This window comes from Acipenser ruthenus, chromosome 8 (assembly GCF_902713425.1).
Source record: "Acipenser ruthenus chromosome 8, fAciRut3.2 maternal haplotype, whole genome shotgun sequence".
Classification (NCBI taxonomy): domain Eukaryota; kingdom Metazoa; phylum Chordata; class Actinopteri; order Acipenseriformes; family Acipenseridae; genus Acipenser; species Acipenser ruthenus.
The window spans coordinates 43172926-43184328 of NC_081196.1; positions in this window are offsets into that span (position 1 = coordinate 43172926).

An 11403-nucleotide genomic window follows, 5' to 3' on the forward strand; every position below is an offset into this window, starting at 1 on the left:
CCTGAATGTGGTTTAATAATGAGATTGATAACAAATTAAATCTGCACAACATAACTCATCCAAAAAGCTATATATTGTGATTTTACATTATCTTCCAGTGCAAATGGCATTAGGACTGTCCGAAAACTAAACAATCTACAGAAATTGTAATTAGAATTGGATCAGTCTACCATTGGCATTTTTTAAGACTTGAAAAATAATGTATTCAGTAGTTGAGAACATTATTTGAAATGGAGTGAACCAGGCTAACAAGCCCAGGCAGTAGACCCCCAAAACAGATTTGACCAAGGGGTGGAGATAAGGAGGCGGAGGGATGCAAATAAATGAAATGCCATGGAGGGAAGTTACTTCTTTATTTATCTTTTTCTGATTGATTGATTCAAATTAGATGATAATGTTTGTAGGGGGTAGTCTTTCCTCACAACTTATTTTGGTTGACATAGGTAACAATAAGAAAAGTAAATAAAGCAGCGAGTATGATAGCTGTTTTAAGGGTGTAACCTCTTCGGACCCCATTGTATACTACTGTATATTACAAAAGCAATGGCTTGGGGCCAGAGAGCTAAAGAGAATATTGAGGCGCTTCTCCATGCTCAGGTTTCTCCATGTGAATCTGTCTTTATCTCAACCATGTGGTGCAGCACTGAACCTCTTAAGGATTTGTGCTACCTGATATCTCTACACGGTGCTGTGTAATCTCAGGAACCTCAGGGCTACAGCAATGATGTGTGAAGCCAGGCTTCATTTTACCACACAACCTCTTGTGCACTTACTGGTCTGTGCACTTCACTTTCTCTTTTTAAATGAAATGTTCTGTTGTGCACCTATTGGCCAGCAATAGTAAATTGTAACTTGCCTCATGTATTCCCTATATGTATTTACTTGTTTTATTAGATATTAGTTGTGTTGATTAGTTATTTTTATTTTGTACAGCAGATGGCGCCAGTTTGTCATTTTAATGTAATACTAGACGACAACTTCTGCACATTATGAAGATAAATAAAAGAAAACCTAATCAATCCATTTTACACAGGAGCCTTTTTTTCCAAAATCATGTACATTTTAGCAAAAACTAACCAAATGGTTTATTTAATACTAGCTCTAATAACCGTTAGCTGCTCTGTTTAGTAAAAGATAACCGTTACACAATCTCAATAATTGATTTAGTAATTTGTAATCCATTTTGTCAGCATGAGTCTGCAGAACAAGGCAGCATTGAGTTCTGCATTGCAATTTAAGGCTAAATCATATCACCATGCAATGGAGGTAGTTGGATGTCAGTAAAATAAAAACAGGCAGAGGGCCAGCCTTTGCTACGCTGCAAACTTTACATTTGTTGTTGTTTAAAAAGAAAATATTTTTGTAAAACGTAATGTAACAACATTAGCAAGACAAATGCTGATATGTGTAAACCCTGTACAGGTAATAATTACAATATGTTAAAGTATAGTAGAGTATAATTCCCAGGCTCGTGATTTAAACCAATTGACAAGGAAATAAATGAACCTGAAATCTGTCAATGATTGCTCATAAAAAAATAAAAATAAAAATAAAAAAAAATAATATTTTCTATTACGTATACAGAAGGTGCATACACCTATATGCAAAACAAATTGGAGTCATTTCAACATAGCCTCTCTGAAGGATTGTTCTGTCCGGTTTAAGAGATATTGCTGTATACAGCACAAAAAGAGTCAACAGATCCCACTATACTGTCATATGCAGCTCTGGGCTACTGGGACTATGAATTTGACTTATAACCTTAGAAATCTATGTCATCTATTTATTGAATGATATGTGTTCTCCATGTTTCAGACCAGCTGATGACTGCTGGTATAAATATTGAATGACATATGTTTCAAGGCTTCATCACACTCATAAGGTCATGTATGAGCTACATACAGGAATAACAATGCTTGCTACATTAACTTGTTGTAGTCCCCCCCCCCCCCCCCAGTTTAGCAAATTGTATGTAGGCAAAACAATATAGTACAATATAGTTTTGAAGAACCCTTATACCTATAAGTAGATTCCCTTTACTGCGGTACACCATAGTAAAAGTATAGCAAAGTGTAGTGAATGCATGCTAAAGCCCAGAGACACATGGAACATATGATCAAGCAGTGCAATTACCATGCAAGTTCACTGGTAAACTGAAGGATTCTCTGCTGTTTTTGTGTCACTATTGCACCATTTATGAAAACCTGCAGATCCTGCACACGATGTGACTGTTACCATAGTGATTTTACTGTAACTGCCTATGTGAAGATGTTAGAATGGCTGGTGAGAGCTACTAATCTATAATGTCCTGAAAAAGCATGTCATTGATCCTATCCACAGCACTAAATACAACATTTGAGAGATTAGTAATATGACAGGCAGACAGCCACCATACAGGATATCCCCAAATTATGATACACTTACGTGCTAAAAAAGAATCCCTCAGATTTTAACAAGGGGTTCTCTGGATAAATAAAACAAAATGTAAGATTCTCACTCATGTTAATACCAAGATTCATCACAATTGGATGAGTGGTTTCCAGGTATAGAACAATGTAAAGTGTGACATGCAGAAGTACAGAGGACTGGCCCCACGATATCCCTGTTAGCATGGATTTCATCCCTTATGAGGGATAATTGCAGACTAATGGAGGGTGTAAGTTGTCCTGTTAATTAGTTTCCAAGATAACTGACCCCAGACCCTGAAAATATCATGACCAAAAAATTACACACAGCAGACGGGAATGGAGCTGACAAAACACTGTCAATTTCAATTAGCAATCCTGATAATGCATGGATGGACAATTGGGATAAGTCAGCTTCCCCTTTAACTATTTTTTTGTTGGAGGAAATGGAAGAATTGAGGCAGTTGTTTAGGTAGCAGTGTAAATAAAAACATATTTTTCCTCATGTGGCATCCCATTTTTAAAGAAAAAAAAGATCAATTTATTGATATTCTTTTCAAATTAAAAATGCATTATTAATGCAAGAGGAGTTTTTGTTTATTGAATCAATTAAAGGGATATTAGGAACATTACAATGCCATGCTATTGCATCTGTGCAATCTTTTGATTCTGCACACATCCGCAGTTCGATAATTGATCAACCTTTTATTTCATAAGATTAATCTCATTATCATGAGAATTGAAAAAAGGAAATTTCATTTTCAAACCCATTGTCTCTTATTAACGATTTATTTCCTTGACACTTTGATAACTGACTCAGAATACTGCCTTCTGGCACTCAATCTGTAATAGCCTAGTATCTATTACCAGTACAGACCTGGAACAGTAGCATGTTAAAAATAGATGTGCATGCTGACATGTTTTCATAAATGTCAGTAAATTAAATGTAATTACAGTATGTATCAATTAGCACACGGCTTTCAAAGGAGGAAAATGTCTATACAGACCACGTTCCACATTCATATTATACTAACCTCAATTCTCCATATGCAGGCACTTATTTAAAATGCAACCATGTACTTAATAAAAAAGATGATAACATTAAGTGTAAAATCTAAACTTTTATTTCAAAATCGAAATTAGCATGATGTTCTTCTGAAACAAAAAACAAACATTGACGACAATTCTTAAACTGTTAAGAAACAATTTGAGATTTATTGAAAGCCTCTAGATTATATGTCTGAGTTTATTTCTGCTTTTTTTTTTACCTGTTGAAAAAAGAAAAAGTGCTAGCCCTATACATGTGTCATGTAATATATAACGTCAGAAGGGTTTTATAATTACTTCCCAAAAGTATTGGCACCTTACCCTTATAATACCTAGCAATTTATTATTCTAGTAATTTAGCATATAATCTTTATAATTTTTATTTTTTAAAAACTCATTTCATTTAAAGTATTTAAAGTATAACGGCTTTCAGACATTTATGATAATTATTAACCAGTATGCTACATCTATTTGGTGAAATTTGGGCTCATTCTGTCTTGCATATTTCCTTCAGTTCAGAGAGATTGAATACACAATGCTTGGCTACAAAGGCCATTCCAGAACTTTTATCTTTTGTTTTGTTCAAGAAGTCCAGCGTTGACTTAGCCATAAGCGCTGGGTCGTTGTCATGTTGGAAGATAAACTGCCAGTCAGTCTACCAACACATGGTATCATTGTACTTTAAAGAATTTTGATACATGGCTGCATTTATTCGATCTTCAATCATATGAATGTCTCCAGTCCCTGAACTACTAAAACATCCCCATTTAATGATCAAACCACCTCCATGTTTGCAATCATGCCAAGTAAAAAAATACTCCAAATAATACGTTGACTTGTGCCACAAATTAACAATGACAAAGTGACATCTGTATTGGGAAATGAGAAGCCTTCTTGTGATACGCTATCTAGGAATTGGTTAAGATAAATACTTCATTTATAATACAATGTTGATAATGGGTATGGCTTGGGATATTGTGTAAAGTCCATCTGGAACATGTGTTGTTCTGGCACCCTTATAAAAGGTTACTTATAGTGTAGTAAAGCAAAGGAAAAGCATAGTGCAAGAGTGGTAAAGCACACTATGGCAATACTGTATATGTGGAGTAGTGGTTATGACTCTGGACTCAATCCCCAGTGGAGGACACTGCTGCTGTACCCTTGAGCAAGGTACTTTACCTAGATTGCTCCAGTAAAAACCCAACTGTATAAATGGGTAATTGTATGTAAAAAAAATAATGATATCTTGTAACAATTGTAAGTCGCCCTGGATAAGGGCGTCTGCTAAGAAATAAAATAATAAAAATAATAATAAACCAGCGCTTCAGGTTTCCAGTTGAGCAGGTGTTTCTGTGCTTCAGAAAAAAAAGAAAATTCTAAACAATTGGGAAGAAAGCAAATAATAAAGAGTACATTTGCATAGTTTTGCATAAAAGGTTAAAAAGCACACACACAAGCTATCACACAGGCCACTTATATAGCCCCATGTTGCAACATTCATGCAGATTAGGCAATGGTCCCGTTCGGATCTAGTCCACTAGAAAGGCTCGGCCTGTCCCGGCTGGCCAATCAGGGTGCTTCCCCAACCCCCCTCACGTCATGCCCCCCGTTTCCCGTCAGCCAAACCCGGTGGCCGCTGGTAGTCCCCGGGGCGCTTTTCCCATGAGGCTGCACAGTCAGCACAAATGCAGAGTGGAGAAGCACATTTTACAATGTTTACAATGGTAGGTTTGCATGGTAATTATGAAGTTTCCAATGCTTTTTCCATGCTTATACCTTGCATTTACTGTATTTTATCATGGTCAGTATTATCCAGTATTGCCATAGTGTGCTTTACCACTCTTGCACTATGCTTTTCCTTTGCTTTACTACACTTTATAAGTAACCTTTTATAAGGGTGCCAGAACAACACATGTTCCAGATGGACTATACACAATAGCCCAAGCCATACCCATTATAAACATTGTACTATGAATGAAGTATTTATCTTAACCAATTCCTAGATAGCGTATCACAAGAAGGCTTCTCATTTCCCAATACAGATGTCACTTTTATCATTGTTAATTTGCAGCACAAGTCAACGTAATGCATACCGCTGAAGCACTAGTTGAGTTCCAAAAAGTACTTTAAGACACAGACATATGTAGATAATTCGATGCATTCAGATGTTAATTTAGCAGTTGTCACTACCAAATTGTACTAGGACCCTACAATACAGTAAACTTTAACTTTTTCAGAAATATAAATAGGTCAGTTTTGTACCAAATCTATTTGTCTCTTTCCTGGGACAGCCCCCCATTACATGTCATCAAAACAAGACTGGTGAGGTCTCAAGGTGGATTATGGCTTTTGTTAGGTTAGAATGTGTTGGTGTATTCCGGGTATTGAGTACCATTCCCTTTAGCAGCCATATTGCAGTTGCTATGCATTATTCTTTGAAGTGGTCATTACTGCATGATAATTGTGTTGGAAACTTATCTATCTTGGTATATTTGGCCCTTTCCCATATATTTCACATTTGGCAGTCCTTTTCAATTACTTATTCCAATAAAAAATCTCAACATCCCAAACATGTATTTCATATGGCTTTGATTTTTCAGTGAACTCTATTTTGGCCCCAATGGTCTGACTCCTCCTGAGACTGGGTGTCCATTGAGCTGAGATCAGTCTCTCAGCCAAATTACAATACCTCACTCTTGTTACAAATCAGATGCCTCGCCCAGATAAATATTGTTTGGGATTTCCTCTTTCTATAACCTGCCTCCAATTGGGCTCCCACACATATAATCAAAGCCAGGGAATGATCAAGAACGATCCCTTTGCTTTGACAAACCATGTTTTTGGCTTCAGTGTTAATGAATATTCTTGTGAAGACTTGTAAATGCCAGTCATATATCTCATTGAACCACCCGAAGTATATGCATAACGTATATGCAGCAGTGTACATCGATCATTCAGTTCTCTGCAGGAAATCACGGTTTCCGTATTAACTTATAACTTGCAAAGACAGGAGTAGAGAGAAGCCAGTTCCAAGGGCTGAGAGAGAGGGACAGGACTGCTGCTATCGGAGACACCAATGCAGATGAGAAGAAGTTGGTCCTGATGGACAAGAAAAAAAAAATGTAACTTGACCTCAGTTTTAAACAGACCACTCACAAAATGAAAGCTTATTAAAAAAGACACAAAGGTCTTCACAAAATATGTTTTTTCTTTTTATTATGGGGCTCCACCCAGGCTTTCAACAGGCATGTCACTCTGAGGCCATGGTAAATATTTGTTTGAACTGCAGTTTGGTCAGTTTGATTCTTTACTATAAATTGATCTTCAACTGACGTACTTTCTCTTTCATAGGAGTACTTGTATCTCTTTGGACATCCTATCACAGAACTTAAAATTCGAAACATAGAGAGCACACTTTGGCTGTGACGAATTATATTTTGGGTTCTTAGTGAACTGGTGTATCTCTTCCTCAGGAAAATCACTAATCCATTCCACCACGTTTCAACAGAACAGCAGGTAGGAGTAATAAGATATCAAAAACATTGTAGTCATTAAACTTACAGATAGTCAATAAACCAAACATAAAACATCTGATAGATTTAACAGGTATGTGTAAGAATTTAGCATTAATGTCACACTCTACAGTCATTATCTGCCCACTCTACTCAGAACCTGAATGGCTGAGATGATCCATAAGGTTTATAATATCTATTATGTATCCCATGTCCTGTGCTCTGGCTAGCTCATCTTCCTCTCAAATGACATATGATCAACTAGGTTGGGTGATGGAGGACCACCAGTGCCCTGGAAGGGTAAATGCCTCACCCCTATAACTATGACAAGCCCCCAAAAATGAAATGAATCAAATAAAAAAAAATACTACATATATTCCTGCAGTAAGCTGTTACAATTGTGACATTGAAGCTGATTGCATTTGTTAGGACACATCTCTATCTTCTTCCAGAATTATTGATTTTCTTATAAAAGGTCATATTTTCATGAAAGGCAAAAGGCGAAGAAAAATCTGGATTTTAAATTTGCCCATTTTAGCCTCTGGATACATTTTAAGATACTTAAAGAGGACACAGAATAAGAGAGAAAATATAAATGATGAATAACAGCACTACATTTTGGAAGATTTGATACTATGAGATGGTGACTGCAAATACTGGCATAGCACATTGAATATAAGTGACAACACCCGACCCTGATCTCTTTTTCCTACAAGTTATAAGTATCTTTTACTGATTAACAGCCAATTGTGCCAAAATCAACATTTCCAAATATTAAATAGGTTGTGAAAGTAGGGAAACTTGATTCATTGGGGCAGAGGGGTGTCTTCAGGGCAGATTCTGGTTCCAGATGTTCTATCCTAGACTACATTTTATGAGAATCGTACTGTGTAAGTGTCTGATTTCTATAAGAATTACAATGTGTTTGCTGTTATAGATCTCCATGTTAATTTAAACTGAGCTGTTAATTTGTGCAGTCTCTCTCTAAGGACTCCCCAGCCTGAATGTCGCTCCCTCATGTGATTAAAAAGGTCCCTTATTAATAGAGGCCATCTTCATAATCCCTTCGAAAAATGAGTTCATCATGACCTGGTGGAAAATCTCTTTAATTAAAATAAATAAATAAATAATCCATTAACTCAGTGTAATAGCAAAACAGAAACAATAACTATTTTAAGGTGATTTTATTTTATTTTTTATAGTATGGTACTGGGGAAAACATACACAATTTATATTTCTGTTGTTGTTGTACAAAAAAAAACAAAAGAGGAATACAATTATTTAAATAGATCTAGCAATAATGCCATAATTCAACTGCCTCGACCTGCATATTGTTTGTATTTGTATACTGTTCAAGTTCTTTTATTTACCTTTAACTGAACTTGCTTCAAACTAGAGCTCGTAATGTAGCATGCGCTGTAAAGCGCTGGGGGAGGGAGCGCTTGAACCGCACCTACTGTTATATATGCTCTTGTTTGGATGTTCGTTTCTATGAAAGTGTGTGGCTAATGTTAACCACTTGTTGTAATGATTTGAAAATGTGTATGTCTTCATGGTGTGGGAACGAAACACGGCCAATTACAGGATGGTTATGACTTAAGTGTTCCCCCACACCTATTAATTGAACATTATCATCTGACAGTGCACATTGGTGTGATTTTCAGTGTTATGTTTGTTCTTATGTTTTTCACAAGTACTGTTCCTTCTCAGACAGCGTAAAAGGTTTTTTTTATTATTATTTTTGCAGACAGACCTTTATTGGTGAAATAGTAATCTACACCTACACCCACATACACCTACACCCTGGGATTCTTCAAGAAGCTGCTTGATGAGATTCTGGGATCAATAAGCTACTAACAACCAAACGAGCAAGATGGGCCGAATGGCCTCCTCTCGTTTGTAAACGTTCTTATGTTCTTATATAGCTATTCAGAAAATACTCATATACTAATTTCATAATTAATGGTTTTGGATTCGTGCTTCGTGGTGTGGAGGGTGATGTGCAGGGTGTGCAGGGTGAGTCGTACAGCGCAGGTTCGCATCCTGGCTGTGCGAAGTCTCCAGTCTTCGCTGGGGATTCTGAAGGGAGCATCACATTGGCTCTGGCGTTCCCATATGTTATGGAGGCAAAACCGGCAGGGACTGTTTCTCCTCATCGAGCTACAGCGAACCCTGCTGGCCAGGTGCTCAAAAACGGACACCTGCAAGGCCGGCCTTTGTCCTCCAGAGGTCGGTAGCTCGCTGACATCTGCTCTCACGTTCCTGGGTATAAAAATAGGAAGCTGGCTGGGTCGTGGGATCTGAGCACACCGTCTGAACCCACTAAACCTTCAGTTCTCCTGAGCTATGTGCTGCAGTGAGAGGGAAAAATTATTGGACATTCCAAATTAGGGAGAAAATGGGGGCAAAATAATTGGGCACAAAAAAGGGTGTTTTGGATTCTATTGGGGTTTCTAGTTAGTACATGGTGACACATGATAGTCAAATCATTTGATTTTAAAGGGGAAGTCAGAGTATGAATTATTCTTACCTTCAAATGGAAACGTGCATGTCCTTTCAGCATACTTTTTCAATGTTTCCTTTCTTAAACTTATTTTTGGTGTTGCAGTCTCCTGGGATGACGACGAGCTCCACAGACTGTACTTTTGATGCATCTGTCATAAAACAACAAGATTCCTGAGCCTTGGTAGCTGCGACACAACTAGATCAGTTCTAAACAGGGTGAGAAGAACAGGTTTAAAAACCAGGGCACGTAAGTAAACTGAATCTGAATTGCATACAGACATTCTGTAGAGTTATTATTAAACAATGTACATACTGTTTGTATAGCGAATTACATATGAGAACATGAATATACTCCAAAGCACACATTTTGTATTTGTCTTGTGTAAATGACTGAATATTATCTGTTGTCTCAATATATGAGAATGGATTGACCTTATTCAACCAATAGTTGTATCTTGTTTTTCCTTTTTGCTTTTTCGGTTTCATGATTCAAGATTTCACACCTCAGTTCTAAACCCAGAGTCTTTAATTACTTTTTACAGCATTGTGCCTTATAAATGTGCCTTATGGAAAAAAGAGAGAGAGAGAGAGAGAGAGAGAGAGAGAGAGAGAGAGAGAGAGAGAGAGAATGAATATATATTTGTCATGTTCTGTTCTTCCAAACTTGTCATATCACCTATTTGATCCAAATATCACCTTTGTGCTTAAATATCTTCATAATGTCTGGGATCTCACAGTTAATGTAGAGGTCCACTGGTATATCAGAACTCGCCTCCGTATCTTCAGGAGCCTGTGTGTTGAAAAGTTCTGTGATGCAATAACAATATGCTGTATAAATGGAGAGGTGGCAGACCCTGCCTGTGGTTGGTTTTTAATTGAAAAATACTCCCTGGATGCTGTGGACACAGGGGCTCTTCCTGGCTATGAGACATATGTTGACTCAAGGGGATTTATACAATACCATGGCTTAAATATTTTGAGTTTTTCACACTAAAATTGATCCTTTAGGTACTAGAATAGATCTTTTAAGTTCAAGTACTTTATTTTCAAGAATTCCCTGCGAGACAAACATGTTACAAGTTACATCCTATACAATTATTTACATGGCTGAGCCAAATACAATACAAATTGTTGCTTGAATTCATACAATTTCTGTGCTGTTTTAAAACCCCATTGGGTATCTTAATTCAGGATTGTTTAAGATCTAAATGTATCTAAATAGTTTCCTTTTTTTCTTTTCAGGTTGAATACATTTTCTTCAATTTGAAAAGTCTCTGGAGGTACAGCTGCCTTCTCCTTTATGTTGGTTCGCACCTATTGGAATTTCTTTTCAGATAGGACTCCAGTTTACCATCCTGCTTTACTGTAACTGTGGGGCAGGGAGGTAAATGCGACTCACCACCACCAGCCCATTCTATGGGAGTCTCCATAGAGTTTCAAAGTTGTCAAATGAAAGTGGATCTGTTGTTTTCCTTAACAGATTCTAAAGGAACCTAAAGCACGACCTGACATATATCTTGTCAGTGTCACACATTATAATATTGCACATGAATGGAATGTCAAGCCTCTCATTCACATTCATGAACAAATAACCTCATTGGTTGTCAAGCCTACAGGAATAATCACCTGAATTTGCATTTAAATTGTCAGTTGCTGACAGACTCCCTAGCCCTGTGCAAAAAAAAAAGTTTGTAATTTAGGTGTCAGTTTATTTAAAATTTCCAATTACACCGAACCAGACTAAATTGAATTTGGTTGCTTATCAAGGAAGCACATGCAACTCAAATGACGTTTTATCAAAGTGTCTATCAAAATGAACAGTAAAATATTTCTATCCATCAACTGCTTTTGTCTTCTACCTCTGAGTTTTCAAATGAAACTGGTTCATCCCATATTGTAGTCACATCTTTTTTTTTTGATAACACTCCTCTTAA